We start from the raw sequence: 17,647 nt of genomic DNA, 5'->3' as shown, positions 1-17,647 counted from the left end.
ACTCCTTCGCCTACGTACTGTTATTGGACCATTGGTGGATTACCAGATGGGTGATATAGCTACCTTCTATTTGTGGCAGGACTTGTGGCCCCCCCTTGGACCACTTATTCAAAGGCTCCCACGTGGCCCGCAACTCACTGGTCTTTGACTCTCGGAGAAACTTAATAGGGTCATTATGGATGGGCATTGGCACTGAAACCTCATCACGGACATGTTTGGAGATTGTATAGAATTCGCCCATAATCCATGGCGAGATACGAATGGATGTCTTACTGTGACTCACTATATTAGGAAAACTATCCACGGTAATAACCGTGGTTGTCTTATCTTGGCACCTGTATTCTTTGTGATGAAGGCACAATAGAAACACATACACACCTATTTTTTTGATGTTTTTATGCCAGACGATGCCTCATAGCTGTGAGACAGGATGTTCGATTCACATGGCTGAACCGAGACTAGGCCTTAACGTGGAGTGGGCTACTAGGAAGTGGAGAGGGAAACATATCGGTAATTTATCCTACCGTGCGCTACTCACTGCATGTGTCTATCATATCTGGAGAGAACGAAACTTGTGCCGCTTTGAGCATGTTGATCGACCACCGAGCATCATCGTTGCCATCATAGTGGACGACCTTAGACAGAGAATCATTAGTGCTAATTTATCACACTCTGTTAGTACCTCTGTATTATATAGACTATGGCGTATCCCATGACCTGTCATGGGAGAAATCGATATTTGACTGTTGTACTGTACGTATGTAACTTTTTATTAATAAAACTTATATGTACCCAAAAAATAAGTAAATAAAAAAACTTATGCAAAACCCCCCACAGTACATATCTCTTTCAATAAATCTCTTAACATTTTATAAAAACAGACATATATCACAAAAGCTAAATGAACATTTATATTGATATTAAATCTCAGGGGATAAGGTAATTATCCACTTTCATTTGTTACTTTGTCCTTTCATCCTTTCACCTCACCCCGTATCCTATAATTAGTTATATCACATACAATTAATATATCGAGAATATTGTAATTTCTTTTAAATATAATACTAAATATTATTCGTATAATTTCTTATAATTCTTTAATATTTCACTTCTATCGAAGTACACATCTTCGTTTTTCCTCTTTATTAACATACCATTTATTAAATATAATTTTCATAATATTTCTACGGATTTCTTATCACTTTCTCGCTATTATATAATTTAATTGAATAACAATATGTAGAATTGTGTATTTAGTTAACAATTCCGATGGAATTATATAAATTGGCTATAGCAACATTCAAATCTAATAAATTTAATAATCTAATTAACCAACGATATCATTTTTTTATATCCAATTTAATATTTAATTCGACACTATTTTAAATAGCCAAACTCATAAAATACTCCGATTAAATAGTGCATCACTTAGTATAAACAACATTTAGTAAATAAACTAATTAAATAATATAATTATATAAATTAATAAAATTAAAACTACAGTTCTGCGTACCTCTGCTTCTTTTCCTTTCTTTCTTTTCCTTACTTTCTTTTCCTTTCGTGTGTGTGTGTTGTGCAATGTGTGTGTTGTGTTTATTTGTGTGTATGTGTTAAGAACAACAACAACAACAAACAACCAATTAAAAAGAAAGAGAAAAGTGAGGCGGTGGGTGGTGGCCCCACCTCCCACTCTCAACTCTTTCTCTCTCCTACTATATGTATATATGTATATATATACATATTATTTTTATATATATAATATTATTATTATTTTATTTATTTAATTAAACTTTTTCTAAAATACCCATTACGTCCCTCCTAATTTCTTAATTAATATAATTTGTTCTCAAATATTATAACGAGTTCCAATTTAACCCGTTCAAATTTTATTATATTCCAATTATGGAACATAATTTATTTACTAATTAACTAAGTTTCATAAAAATTTACCAATTAATCTCCCAATTATATATTATAATTTTCGGGGCATCACATGAAAACCAAAGCCAATCAACAAACTCTGATCATGCCTTCCACATATGTTTCTATCTGCAAGTTTTCTCTTTTTTTTTTTAATACTTATATACTTTTAGTTTTACAGACATTTCATATAAATGGGATGGTTATACAATCGTTCATTAAAATTTGATGTAATTATACAAAAATTGTCAATAGTTTGAAAAATCACATTTAGTAATAATATCTTTTATTTTCATTCAATAATTTAATCCCTCTATTAGTCAAAATTCATAGAATTTTCTTATATATTAGTAAAAGATATTGAAATGGAAAACTATATTTATCCGCGAATGACTTACTACTTACTGCAGGTTAAACAAATTTTTCCTAGCAAAAAACCTTTATAAGGGTGAAGATATACCTCCTCACATGCATTAGTGTGTGTGAAGATGTATTAGAGCAGTTTAAATAGAAAAAAATTATTTGTCCTACAATACTTCAGTAATAAGTCAATCAAAGGTAAATCTGGATTTTTATTCAATTTTGTTCTTCTAATATCAGCACATTTGGTGAATTTTGACTAACGGGAAGAACTATTTATTAGATGATAATAAAATCAGAAGTACTAGATGTAATTTTTCAAATCACATAAAGTCTATGTATAATTATACCAAACTTCAAGAAAAGGCCGTCCAATTATCCCTAAATAAATACATATTTAATACTATAATGTAAAATATATTAGAATTGCGTTCAATTAATAACTTATTTTTTGAATTCTATTAAATAATCTGATAATTTAACTTATATATTTACTAAAGTTATGATTAATAAATGATTTAGTATTTTTATGTTGTTCTATACATTGAGATATAATACTACTTGTTCTTCTATTTTATTTAGATAATTAACAAAATAATAATTTAATTTGCTATAGCAGTATCTTAATTATTTCAAAATCAGTTTGGTTTTATATTTAGAAAATTTTGTTTTCAATTACATATATATTTATATATTAAACAATTTTGTTATATAATTAATTCAGAACAAAAAACATTTGTAAGATAATCTTCTTTATAGTAATGAAAAATTCCAAGAAATACTGAATATTTTTTATATGTTTTATATTTATTAATGAAATATGTAAATTAGCAAGTTATGTATAAACATTTACATAATTTAATTTGTATCATTACACATCTTTGCTAACTAAACTAATCTATTTTGTATAATTAGCATAAGTAAGAAGTTTCAAAATTTTATATTTTCTATTAATCGATTAGTAAAAATATTTAAATATGATTATACATTCAATTTCATATTAATTGCCATTATACTTTCATAATTTATTAACTACTTTTGATTTAAAAAAATGTATATATATAAAAATATTTTTATGATTAAACATAAGGTAAATCTTTCTTTTGTTTGTGTAATATGTTCAATAAATATTCTTAAATACATTAATGTTTTAAAGTTATCTTCCCAACCAAAATTTTAAATTTTCTTAATAAATAACATTGAGTTCAAACTTAGATTTTCCTTTTCAAGTTATGTCAAGCCCGAACTTGAGTTTGAATCTTAAAATTTCGTCGAACTCATACCCTTACAATTACCCAAAACAAAATAGAAAACAAGAAGCCAATGCTATATACTACCCAACACGACTCGAACTACATTTTCTATTATAATTCTTGTTGCATCTTCTATTTTGTTTCACATATACATATCACGTGTACAAAGATTATGCTATTAATTTCATATACGGAGAATATTTTATACACGTCAAAATATATATGTGAAACTAAATAGAAGATGCAACAGGAGTAGAAAATCAAATGTGAACACAATCAGGAAAAACCGCATAATGATGTGGCAAAAGTGATACAAAATATAATTAAGAAGCATAAGATGTTTATGGTGTAGTTCTCCTCTAGGAGTGTCAATGGCCGATTAGGATGATGAGTTTTATTTTGGCGCTTCCCCCATGGCCACAAATGCTGGAAGTACACTGGTGCAAGAAATTCTCTGGAAATCTCTTCCTGTCAATCATCTTCTATTTTAGCCTACACGAACATAGTACAAGTATGGGAAAATAACATTTTTCTTCTGATAAATAAAGCCGTCCACTTTTGGTCCCATTGGCTAAGGGACTATCCCTTTTGGTTACTTACTTTCAAAACTTAGCACTTTTAGTCTCATGACACATTTTTATTAGATAATTAATGAAAAAAACTACGTGATAGTTAAGTGCATGGGAACAAAAGTGTTGTATGTTTAAGTTCAGACTAAAGTGAGAGTCTTGTAACCAAGGAACCAAATGTGTAAAGGCCCAACGACCACGTGTTTTCATTAAAATATCTAACTGAAAGGTGTAATGAGACCAGAAGTGTTACTTTTCATAAGTTACAGGAACAAAAGTGAAAATTCCATAACCAATGGGACAAAAAGTAGAAAGACCCTAAATTACGATACGAAAAATATCATTTTCCCAACATAGTACAACTTTAATTACAATATGGATATTTAAGGAATAGTAGAATGCTAAATAGTTAAAATTACTAACTTCCTAGACGAAACATGTCATTTTCCCGACATATTACAAGTAACAACAAGAATAACAACAACAACGCTACACTATAGAATTTCTTTTTTATGTCAACTTAGCATATCAACTTTTCGAAATTATTACTTTGCCAGATATGATCGTCCTTTTATTGATTTTATGCCGGAAGAACATTGCATGTTGTGCATATGTGAAAAATATGACATGATATTTTTTCGATAAAAAACTTGGTTGAGAAATAGTTATAAATGGCAAAGTGTAAAATTTTGTAAAGTTAAGATGGTAACTTGACAGAAAAAAAATTTAGATGCCAATGTATAAAAATGGTCATAGTGCGGATGACAAAATATAATTAATCCAAAAGCTTATTATGTCTAATACTATAATGTCATACAACCTCAAGCATCATATTTATCCAAATAATTTAAGAACTTATTTTTAAAATAAGAATAAATATCTATAAAATCTTAAAGTATCCTATAAGATCTAGAAGCATAAGATGTTTCAATTAAACTTAGCCAAACACCCTCTAAGTTTCTTTTATAAAAGTAAAAATGACTTGAGCTATTCTTTTATCAAACTGTAAGATGCTGAGAAATATCTCTGTCATCAATGTCGCACAGTGTTTTATCCTTGTCACTATCACGTATGTACACCAGCATATAGGCATTAGACTGCCTCGTAAACTTGAGGGGGGCATTATCTGGATTTCTTGTCATTACTTGCTGTCAAGACAAAAATGAAAAGGTAAGAAAGTATTAACAAGTTTTAACAAAAGTAGGAAAAATAAAAGCAAAACTTACTTCTTCTTTACCTCCATAATGCTCGTCTAAAGCCTTTATTATGTTTCTTTTGTCACTCGTTCATCATTGAATTTATACCTGAAACCATTCAGAATGATTTTCTTTATATAGTTTGGAACGAGAGATCTACATGTAATCTATTGCTAACAGCAGAAAACTTGAATTTTTACGTACTACGAAAATAGCATTTTGGGTCCCATATGTTTGGGCCTTCTACAAATAGTCCCATTTGTTGTGATTCTCTCACATAGCAACCCATAAGTTCAAATTTTTTTCATTTTTAGTCCTCATCATACTTTTTGTCCAATAATTAATGGAGTTGGTACAAGGTTTTTAAGAATGATTATGAGGTTCCATTAATTATTGGATAAAAAATGTACTAAAGGACTAAAATTTAGAAAATTTTCAACTTATGGGATACAATGTAAGAAAATTGTAATAAATGGGACTAAAGTGAAAAAGGCCCTAACATATGGGACCAAAAATACAATTTTTCCTTACGTCTCACAAGTTAGTCTTGGGCAATATCTGGTCCCACTGTTTTCAAAATCACCATATTGCATTCCATAACCTTAAAAAGTTTCCAATTTGCATGCCAAGCCTTAATTCTATTAAATTTATTTCATAAAAAAATTAATAGTGTACCAAAATCACAAAGAGGTTAACTTGTAGGACGTGAATCAATTTTTTCCTAAAAAGCATTAGTTAATGGCCTAATAAAAACTTAGTGTGTCAAATGAAGGTCGTTAAGTTTAAGCTTCTCAGACTATACAAAGCTAATGAACATTTAAAAATATAGAATTGTAATTTTTTATGGATTAAATTCCATAACTAACTGAATACCACTGGTTGGATAGAGTTGGCCTTATGAAAGCATCATAGTATCCACCGTGCACACCACCACTATGGACCAAAAAACTGCCAAATGGAAATAGCCAGAATGAAAATGTAACCGAAAGTTTTGCAAGTGTGAAGAATAAGAAAATTTAGAGATATTGCAATTTGAATAAGAAAATAATCCCAATGGTCAATTTTCATTGGAACAAATTTTTTGTCCTATACTTTTTGAATTTTGGCATATTAGTTCTTTATCTTACTAGACTTGCAAAATAGGTCCTATCGCTTTCTATTTTTTAACAATGTTGGTCCATACCAATGGGAGCCAAAGTATTTTTTGAAACATAGATGACTGGAGGTCGTATGCCAACAAACATTGGACTAAGATGCAATCCCCTGTGGAGAAGCTCTGAGACCCCAATAATGATCTTTAAACCAATACGAGGCAGCGATTGAAAAATCTGCACTGTCGGTATTAAATTTGGAGGCTTCAACCTCAAGAGCACAAGGCAAGGGAGACATACGCCAAGTGAGAAAGAAGGATGAAGCTAAGTCTGACATTGCAAGCATTTTCAGCGCTACTGTCGCCTTGATGGGCGAGGGTAGGAGGAAAATGGATTAACGGTTTGGCAGTAAAAATTTACTTGTGATGTTTGCAAAAAATTGCCAAAAGGCATTAGAAGAGGGAGTGTCGTGAACTCCCCTTCACCCAAATATGGCATTTGTTGAGAAATATGATTAATATTTTTATTCCCAAGTGTTGGACACTTTCTCTCGAAACGCATTTCCGCAAATGATTGGTAGAAATGAAAGGGAATAGAACGCTAAGTCAAGTAGTCTTAAAGCTAAGGTATAGCTAGGCCATTACTAGAAAAACAATAAGACTAAATAGACTTAGCTAATAGTATTCATGTCAAAATAGTATACGATTATGTAACTCAGCATGATGAAGTCATTAGTCAATTGTTGGACAAATTAGAGTATAAAACTTGATCAATAAAAGATTCTTTTGAGTCTGCTGAGTTATTATCGTACTGCATAATTGGAGTATGCATGCTAAAAAAAAATGACTAAAATGGATGGTCAAGAACATAACTTACAGAGAGTGGCATGCATGAGCTAGGGCCATATCCATCGAGATAGGATGAGTAGGTTGGTAGATTCAAAGAGTCTAACAATAGATGATTTGAGTTTACTAACTTGTGGATCCTTTTTGAGAAGGAAGAAAGCCGTGAAAACACTTTGTGGGACAAAGAATGCTTTAAAAAATGATCTATTGGATTGGATTCAAAATGGACATCTGTAAGTTACTAAATACACAAATGCAAGAAGTGGGTTCACAAGTTCAAGAACTTATAGAAAGTTTGGAGAAATTAGACTTGAGGTGGAGAACCAAACTTGTTATGGAGAGAAACCCTCGATGGGATCAAGGTGATGCTTACTTAGTGGGAGTTCTTGAAACATCCAAAAATGAGAATGAAATTCTCATTCAGTGAAATTTCTTCGGAAGAGCCGGAAGAGATGATGTTGAACTGTCTCTAGTAAAGGAGAAATTGAACCTTGATTGGACATGGTTCGATCGATGCTTCACTGAACTAGTTAGGCCGCTGGATATGGACTTTCGAAAAATCGTCCAGTTGTAAAACATGGTATTTTCTTAAGTCGCAATCCAGACACCATATTTGATAAGGAATGACAAACCTATATCTTGCAAAAGTCTTGAGTATGAGCAATGGTCCTGCACACGTCAAAGAACTAGTGGGAGAAAAATTAGACTCGGAGTCTGATTTATATATGTTCGTTGGAATAATGTAAACATCACTTTTACTCAAAACTTTAATTGACCATATCTAAAGTTGTCCAAGGGACGATTAGAAAACTCCTGTTACCCCATATGTACATATTCTGAAACCGAACAGGGAGAAGCAATGTAGGACATCGATCTGGATAAAGACGTGGAGCTATAAAATTTGCTATGGAGTTGAAACTAGGTTTGAGCATCCTACATACTTATTTTGACAAGATCATGAGGTACATGACTTGGACAAAAACAAGGTGGAAGATCAGTGCGAGCTCAATTGTGTTCCAAGTGTTTTAGATGTTAGAATATCTTAATCATTTGGAATGATTGAAAGACGTCTATGGAAGTCTAAAATATGAACATTGTTGAAAAAATTCTCCATAGTAGGAATTGGATTTCTATCTAGGGATAAGTTATCCAAGATTCAGTCATAGTGGATTTGATGAGGGGCTTAGATAGTTGACATCCCCTACGTCTTTGTTGTAAGCAGCATGTAATGTTGTTCGATGCACTGAACCCGATGTTGCTTATATTTTTTGAGCATAACAACAGATGTCGAGTGTGCACTGATGAGGCAACATACAGCTGATGAAAGGTTATCTTTGATACCTGAATAAGAATGAAGAGGATCTCTTGACGCGCATTGATGGAGAATATATTCTGGATGGCTATAGCGTTAGTAGCTTTCAAGATCATATGAATAATATTTAATCTGAAAACGAACGTACATTAGAGATTTATGATAATGTGGTAATATTGGAAAAGTTCCAAATGGTATACCACAAGGAACCTTATCATGAAAAATTGAATGTATGGAAATTTTAAAGTTATAATTGGAAAACGGTTAGGAACGAAAAACAACACCCGATTGTTGGGTATGCTACCTAGCATAGCCGCACTAGCAGGCACCTTAGAGGATGACAACTACTCTACACACAAGATAAAAGGCCCGAGATCTCATCACAAGCCCAAGAAAAAAATCTTAGATACCATCATCTGCTTTGAGTAATGATAGGAAGATGTAATGTGCAGTTAGACCGCAGGAAATCGGCAGAAACAAAAAGTAGACCCATAAGACCTAGCCGATATCGCAGATTGCTCATAATCAATTTAATATGGAAACATGAGTAATTGGCTTTAAGATCACGTGGGAGATTGTTGGGATGGGTGACCAAAAGCCAATTGGATTTGTGGTTTTGAGAATTATTGAAGCAATCTTTATTTAAGTAATGTTTACCCGACGAATATGGTAACTATTCTTCGTCACACATACCTGTTGTGCTTACCAAATTACGTCAAGCACTGCTTTGATATCACAACAGATGCCCACTGACCACTTTAACAACCACGCAACAGTTGGACTGCGGATGGGATGGCAGTCATGAAACCAACTGCCAAGGGTTGGGTTTGAAATGTTCCAAGTCGAGGGCCTCGAGACTGGGCATCGAGATTCCTACTGAGACTTGCATTAAGAGTCGCATTCATTTGATGAGTGCCGTGTTTCATCAGCGACAAATGTGGGATGTTTATGCGATCTTAGTGGGTCGATTGGCTAGGTGTGGAATCGATTGAACTTACTCGTCGGGATCATTATAAGGAAGCCTTGAAGGCATGGTTGGTATTACTCGAATCCCCGACTTCGGTAGTACAAAAGTAGTCCTCAGACTTGAGAATCATGACAGTCACATGCATGCGATGATTGCATCTTTGTTTTGTTTGAGAAGTGATCGTGTCTCAGATATGGTCATCATAAGCCTTGTCTAGTGCAGTCAATGTATGTAGTGAGGATGGTGAGTTCCTTAGAAGAGGATCCGTTCCCTGTCAAAATGTGATAGAGGTATTTCCTATGCACTTGGAGATGCGTCTAAATTGTATAAAGCTATGGCCACAGTCGTTGCTCGAATAGGAAAAGAGGTTACTATATCGAGCAATTTGGCATAACGCGATCTCAAGTATTAAGCATAGACGCCTAGTATAGGATGGGAACCGACGCCCAATTTCATGCCATAAACTAAGGCCAGGAGATGGTAAACGGAAGGACCATAACTATATGGACTTGAGAGCCTAAGAATTCACATTGATATTCGCTTAGTCTCTAGTACCACAGACCGTTGCTAGACAGCCACCCATGGTCACGGGCTTTCTTGATCAAGGGTTGATCAAGAATTATTAATTAAATTGAATTTAATTAGTAATAGTGTTTGACACTGACCCAAATCTAGCTGAAAGGTGAACTAAAAAAGTCACACACGAATCACTTACAAGGGACGAGGAATTAATTGAGAATTAATTCCATAAGTAATTGGATTACATATAAATAAGACGAATCCATTAGATGGATAAGCCCAAGAATAAACTAATAGGAATAATTTATGATGAGCTTGCCTTTATTATTTATGAAGTTGGACTTATTAATTAATAAAGACTTATTGGGCTCATATATTCAATTGAATTAAATATATAATGGACTTAAGTAAGTGGGCTTTAATTAAATGAAATTTAATTAAAATTATTGGGCCTTGTATTTTAATTAATTAAAATCGATCCAAGCCCCTTAATTAAGTTGGTGGAAATGATTACAAAATAAAATTATTTACTAATAAATTAACTTTTGGAAAGTGCCATGTTAGTCATTATTTATTTTGAATAAAGGATTTTATTATCTTATAGATGATTAAATGAACCTACACATATTTTAATGCATCCATACAAGGTAAATATATGTGTATTAGTTATTTGGAATAATTAATGAAAAAATACATAATACACAAAACAATTTCCTACACCCTAACTCCACCTCTCGGCCGACCCTCTTGTACACACACTTGGTTTCTATTTTTCTCCCTAATATTTTTCTAGCAAAGAGGATTGAGGGATCCCAAATTTCGGTGGGTGTGGCCGCAACTTTAGAGGGCTTCTACACTGAAACCTTGCGTGAACGGGTCAAACAAAGGATATTCGAAATAAATCAAATCAAAAGTTAATTCTTGATTTACGATTTATGTATCTCTCATTTTTCATTCAATCATCGCCCCATTTATTTTATTGTTATATTTGCATAACTACATCTAACGCTCGGGAACTCCAAGGGTACACCCCTTGAAATTCTAGTTTTATTATGTTTCGTTTTAATTTATGTAATTTTATATTACCGCTTCCGCTCGCGCGTTCCCGGGCCGATCCAGTCGCATTTTTCACGGTGCTTTCAAATAGTGGTTGCGACAACTTTTCCCTGCCCTTCTTCCTCTTCCACCGTTCGACACTCTTGCCATTCGCTTTGGAGGTTGAAGCCTCTTCTACCAATACCGCCAACATAGACTTGTTGGTCATCACCTCATATTGGGCCAACATATTAATTAACTGATGAATAGACTTCTCAAGTCCGTTCATGTTGTAGTTAATAATAAATGGGTCCTAGGACAGAGGAAGCGACTGAAGGATCACGTCAATGTACGTGTCATTGTCAAGCCCAACTTTGAGGTCTTCGAGCTTCTCCACTAGGGATAGCATCTTAACCCCGTGACTTTGTACAAACGATCCTTCGGCTATCTTGGTCCCGGAGGATACTTTTGTGGCGCCATATATAATATGCCTATTAAGAACTACATAAACTTCCTTCATGTGAAGCATTATCGAGAGAACATCATCCAGCCTATCATATTGCTTTTAGATGTCACTAGACATCGAAGCTAGTATGATACTGCGGACCTTGCGGTTGTCATCAAGACACTTCTCGAACGTGACAGGTTCTTCGGGCGAGGATCCTTTTGGCAAGGCCGTCGGGAGTGGCTTGTCCAAGATATAGTCCTGGTTCACGAAATCTAGGACAATCCTCATATTTTGCAGCTAATCATTGTAGTTCATGACTTTGAATTTGTTAGTCTCCATTATCATGGTTAAAGGGTTCTTAGATATTTTCTAGAAAATAAAAAATTAAATAATAATCAGCAAATGATTGAAATATTATAAATTAAGGGCCTTCGCATTAATGTACAAAAAAGTCACATGATTCTCTCATGATCAGCTTCTGATTAGGAGGGACAGTTACCGATGAAGTATTTGGGACTTCCCCTTATATCGTTGCGACTTACTCTTTTGGACTGTATACCCCTGCTTGACAAACTTGATCAGCGTATCAAGGGTTGGAAAGGTACATTTTTATCATATGCGGGACGAGTACAACTTATTAAATCTATTCTTACTACTCTTGGTGTATATTGGGCCTCTGCTTTTATTTTGCCTAAGGGTGTCACTCGGGAGGTAGAAAAGCGACTGAGGGCTTTCCTATGGAAGGATTCAACTTCTCGTGAAAATGCGATGGTTGCTTGGGATTGTGTATGTCGACCTATTAATGAAGGTGGTCAAGGCTACCAAGACATCACTGCCCTCAACCGTGCTCTTATGGGAGTTAAACCGTGTCAAGTTATTTGGGGTAATAGGGCATATGTCTGGGTAGATTGGATCTATTACACGAGACTGTGAGATACTTCTATCTGGATGGTATCAGATCGAAGGGGTTCATGGGGCTGGCGAAAACTCCTCCATCTTTGGCCCCTCATTCGACCGTTTGTTGAGTATGTTATTGGAGATGGGGCTATGTGCTATTTATGGCAGGATCCTTGTCATGAGTTAGGCCCATTTATTCGACAGTTTCCAAATGTTCCTAGCCTCATGAATACATGGCTGACAGACAGAGTTGTTGCAGGTGATTCAACTCAAACTTCGCTTCCCTTGGCCGAACCGCTCGTGGCCTAGCCGATGGAGGGGCAAGCACCTGATATATGCGTCCTATCATGCCTTACTTGGTTCCTTGATTTATCACATCTAGCGTGAGCGTAATCTTCGACTTTTTTATGGGAGCTATCGTGATTCACGGACTTTGGGTATACTTATTCTTGACGATGTGCGATAGAGGATTCTTACTGTTCAACTGCCTTATGCTGTTGCACATGCACATTTTATCGTTTATGGAGGATTCCTTGGTTTGTCGAGGAATCTACCTAACTGATGCTTGTTGTATCTGTACTTATGTACCCCCTTTACTTAATGAAATTTACATTTACCGAAATATTATGAATTAAGCTTAAAGACTTGGTCTTTAGTCTTTCACTCTCCCACTATTTATACGAAAGCCCACCACTCTCAAGTTGGGTTTCAGGAATAACATTTCCTAATAAGCTTAGGATCCACAAGCGAATTTGCCATGCCCCACTTTTACGATTCAAATGTCAAAGGCCTCGTGGGAGGTATCCAATACCATTCTCATTCCATGAGATTCCCAAGATCCTTTACCTCACCTTTTCACATGATTCTGAGACTCCAAGTGAATCATGTTACTCGGTGTTAAGCCCCACCCATTAACCAAATCACATTTCATTCGTCGTCCCCCACGACTCGTGAGACAGGAAACGGTGAACATGTTCCTTTGTACACAATAATGGTGCAGCTTTCCTCTATCCCAAATGTATCACGACTCATGAGACCACACTTGGGTATCGGTAGCTTCCTCACCACATTGCTGTGGATGGAAGGCTTGGACGGATCAAAACCATTTCGATCGAAGTCCATTATAGGCCTAATATTTAACTTGGTTCAACCAAGTGAGAGTTAATATTAAGTTTTTAGACCGAGACCTTATCACATATTAACACTGCATGCACAAATATAAAATATTTAAAGCATTAAGAAAACGCATCGCATGCAATGAAACCTAGCAACCCCTGTTGGATGATCAAGAGCCCAACCTATGTGACTCACTGAGCCCGCAGTGAGTCTAAGGACTGTCTAAGGTCACCCTATGCTATTACAATAGTGATTTACCCATCAACATATAAATGGGCCTTCAAACTCCTTCCTTCTTCGCGGGCCTTTATCTCCATAGGCTTGCCTTTACATAGAAATTATATAACCTCACCGAAAACCAATGTTATTATCATTACAATTGAAATAAGAAATCCCGATCAAAAATCGGGGAAGTACATAGGGGGATGAGAGCAAGCCATATTGTTCCAAGGCATAAAAAGAGAGAGAGGAGAAAATAAATCACAAGGATACACAGACCCACCCAACAAAATAAAAAGCCATACATGCAGTCTAAGGCTCCGTGATCATCCACTAACATTCAACTACCACATAATCACAATTCATCATGCTAGATAAAAAAAAAATGAACATCCCAAGAAAAACAACATGCTATCCAATATCAAGACAAATAATTTTATGCAGAAAACAACAAGTTTAATACTTGCAATTTAAAAGGATCACAAAGTTTCATGCATCCAAGGTATGCAAACCAACCAAATTAATTAAAGAAATTTATTTTTAGAGAAAATCTAATATTATCCAAAATTAAACTAGAAAAAATAAATATCTTTAAGAAAATAGATAATCCAATTTTTCGAAAGACCCGGACGTGCGAACAAACGGATGGCATTAGTCGGGCTAACTCACTGGTAGCCCCTGCCAACGTGGGCACGTCTTTCCGACCTGCAGTAGACGCTTGCCGTGCATTAGGTCATTGGCTGCCGACGTTCAGGGCCGGGAGCCAAGGACGACGGCCGTTTTCACTGGGCTGTCGGGATCATTTTCGGGGACGCGGACGGCGAGCAAGGCAACGGCCGCTGACGACGGACACGGACGAGACGTGTTAGGTTTTCGTTGTATCACGCACGGCACCATCCCTTTCCCGTGGCGGCGGGACTTGGTGCGGCGCGTGGATGCTCGTCGGGCACACGTCCTGTGGGGGCGCGCGCACACTCGCCCTGTGGGGGTCGGGCGTCGAGCCAGATTTGATTCGGGACTTGTCCATTTTTTTGGGACACGAGCGAAATAAGACACACGAGCTGCGGGTGCGGGTGCTCGCGCTTTGGTAGCCTCTGAGCCGTTACGGACAAAAGAAGGAGGACCGAAAAAATTATAAAATCCAATTTTTCGGAAGAAACGGTAAAAAACGGCCTAGCAAAAAATGGAATACGGAAGAAACGGTAAAAAAAGGTAAAATATTTTTTTATTTCTACACATTATACTAAAAATAAAAGTAAATATTTTACCAGAAAATTCAATTTTCTTAAAATACTTAAATCATCCAAAAAATTACAAAATTGAAAAAGTTAATTTTCTCATATAATTATACAAGAATAGGCAAAATAAATAACATGCTTCAAAAGCAATAAAATCATGTTATAATGCTTATTCACATCGAACCGAGCAATGATACCACTTGAAAGCAACAAAAATCCGAGTGGATAGGCCCGTAATGCGCAAGCGAAAGCCGTAAATAAAAATTGACAAATTAAAAATCAAATTAAATAAAATCATGCTTCCAAGGGTGTACCCTTGGATTTCCTTGGCATTCGATGTAGTTAATTAAGTAAACAATAAACTAAAATAGTGCTTATGGTAAAATTAGAACTAGAAGATGCAAGAAACGTAAATCAAGGATTACCTTTGCTTGATTTACTTCGAACTTTCTTTCGTTGAAGCTCTCTAAAGACACGTCCACACCACACCGGAATATGGAATCTCTTAATTCAATTTGCTGGAAAAGAATAAGGGAGAAAAGATCACACCAAGTGTGTAGAAAAAGGGAGAAGCCGATTCGGAGCTCTAGGGAAGGAAATTTGTGTTGTGTTGTGTTATGTAATTAGTTATTCAAAATAACTAATATATATACCTTGTATGAATGTACTAAAATATGTCGAGGTTCATTCTACAATCCAAAAGGTAATATATTCTTTATTCCAAATAAAGAATGGCTAACATAGCACTTTCCAAAAGTGATAATTGCTAGTCAATTTTTCAACAAGCTTAATTAGGGTGTCTGGTCGATTTTATTAAGATAAAAATACAAGGCCCAATTAATTTTAATTAAATCCAATTTAATTAAAATCTACCTAATTAAGTTCATCATATATTTAATTCAATTAAATACATGAGCCCAATAAGCCTTTATTAATTTATATGTTTGACTTATTAAATAATAAAGGCAAGCCCAATATAAATTAATCCTAGTAATTTATCCTTGGGCTCCATCCAATGGATCTCTGTTATTTGTAAGTAATCCAATTACTTATTGAATTAATTCCTCGTTCCTTCTTGGTATTTTGTGTGTCTCTTTAGGTTCACCTTTCAGCTAGGCTTGGGCTAGTGTCAAACACTATTATTAATTAAATCTAATTTATTTAATAATTCTCGATCAACCCTTGATCAAGAAAGCCCGTCACCATGGATGGCCGTCTAGCAACAGTCCATAGCACTAGAGACTAGGCGAATATCCATGTGAACTTTTAGGCTCTCAAGTCCATACGGGTATGGTCCTTCCGTCTATCATCTCCCGGCATTATTCTAGGGCATGGAATTTGGTGTAGGCTCCCATTCTGGACTAGGTGTCTACGCTTAATATTTGAGATCGCGTTACGCCAAATTGCTCGACATAGGAACCCCTTTTCCTATTTGACCAATAAGTGTGGCCACAGGTTTATAGAGCGTGAACACATCTCCAAGTGCATAGAAGATACCTCTATCGTATACTAACAAGGGACGGATCCTCTTCTTGGAATTCACTGTCCTCGCTACATACCTCGACTGCACTGGTTAAGAGTTATGATGATCGTGTCTGTGACATAGTCACCTCTCGTACAAACCCAAGATATAGTCATTATATGCACGTGACTATCGTGATTCCTCAAGTCTGAGGACTACTCCCGCACTATCGGAGCCGGGATTCGAGCCATACTGACCAAACCTGCAAGGCTTCCATATGAAGACCCCGCGAGTCAGTTCAGTCGATTCGACACCTAGCCAATCGACCCATTAAGGTCGCATAAACATCCAACGTCTGTCATCGATGAAACATGACACTCATCAAATGAATGCGACTCTTAACGCAAGTCTCCATAGGACACTCGATGCTCATTCTCGAGGTCCTCGACTTGGAACATTTCATACTCAACCCTTGGCAGTCGGTTTTAGGACTGCTATCGAATGCGTAATCCAACTGTTGCACGATTGTTAAAATGGTCTGTGGGCTTTGTTGTGATGCTTTAAACAAATGCAAACATATATGTAATGAGCATAAAAAATGAAATGCCAACAGCGAATACTTATTTTATTCACTGAACAGTATTACATAGAATCGAGTTATTATCAGAATGAATTACAAGTATGCCAATCTAATTGGCTTTCAGGTCACCTATTCTAATATTTGTTGTTTGCCATTCGCCAATCTTTATCAAATAATATTAAATTGATCAATATGGTAAGTCTATCAAGTAGGCATTGTGTTTCGTTTTGCTTACCACTGATATAGAACAGGATTTCAATGTCACAACGAAATATCCACACACTGAAAGGTGAAACCCGTGGAGTTAGGTTGTGCATAGCTTTGGCACCTATAAACCAACTCCAAAGGGTCAGTGTGAAACATTCAAAGTCGAGGATCTCAAGATCCTACAGAGACTTGCACTAAGTACTACAGCCGTGTTTCGTCAGTAGAAGACATAAGTCGTTTGTGTAGTTTTAGTAGGTAAGTTGATAAGGTAGTCGGCGGACTGATTTGACTCACTGAAATTGTCATATGGAAGCCTCTTAAGACTTGGTCGGTATGACTGGGATTCTCGATTACGATAGTACAAGATTAGTCCTCGGACTTGAGAAATCACTGTAGTCACGTGCATACTAAGA

The sequence above is a fragment of the Sesamum indicum genome, unplaced genomic scaffold (genome assembly GCF_000512975.1).
Source record: "Sesamum indicum cultivar Zhongzhi No. 13 unplaced genomic scaffold, S_indicum_v1.0 scaffold00166, whole genome shotgun sequence".
Taxonomy (NCBI): Eukaryota; Viridiplantae; Streptophyta; class Magnoliopsida; order Lamiales; family Pedaliaceae; genus Sesamum; species Sesamum indicum.
The sequence above is the reverse complement of the archived record's forward strand: the minus strand, read 5'-3'. Positions refer to the sequence as shown.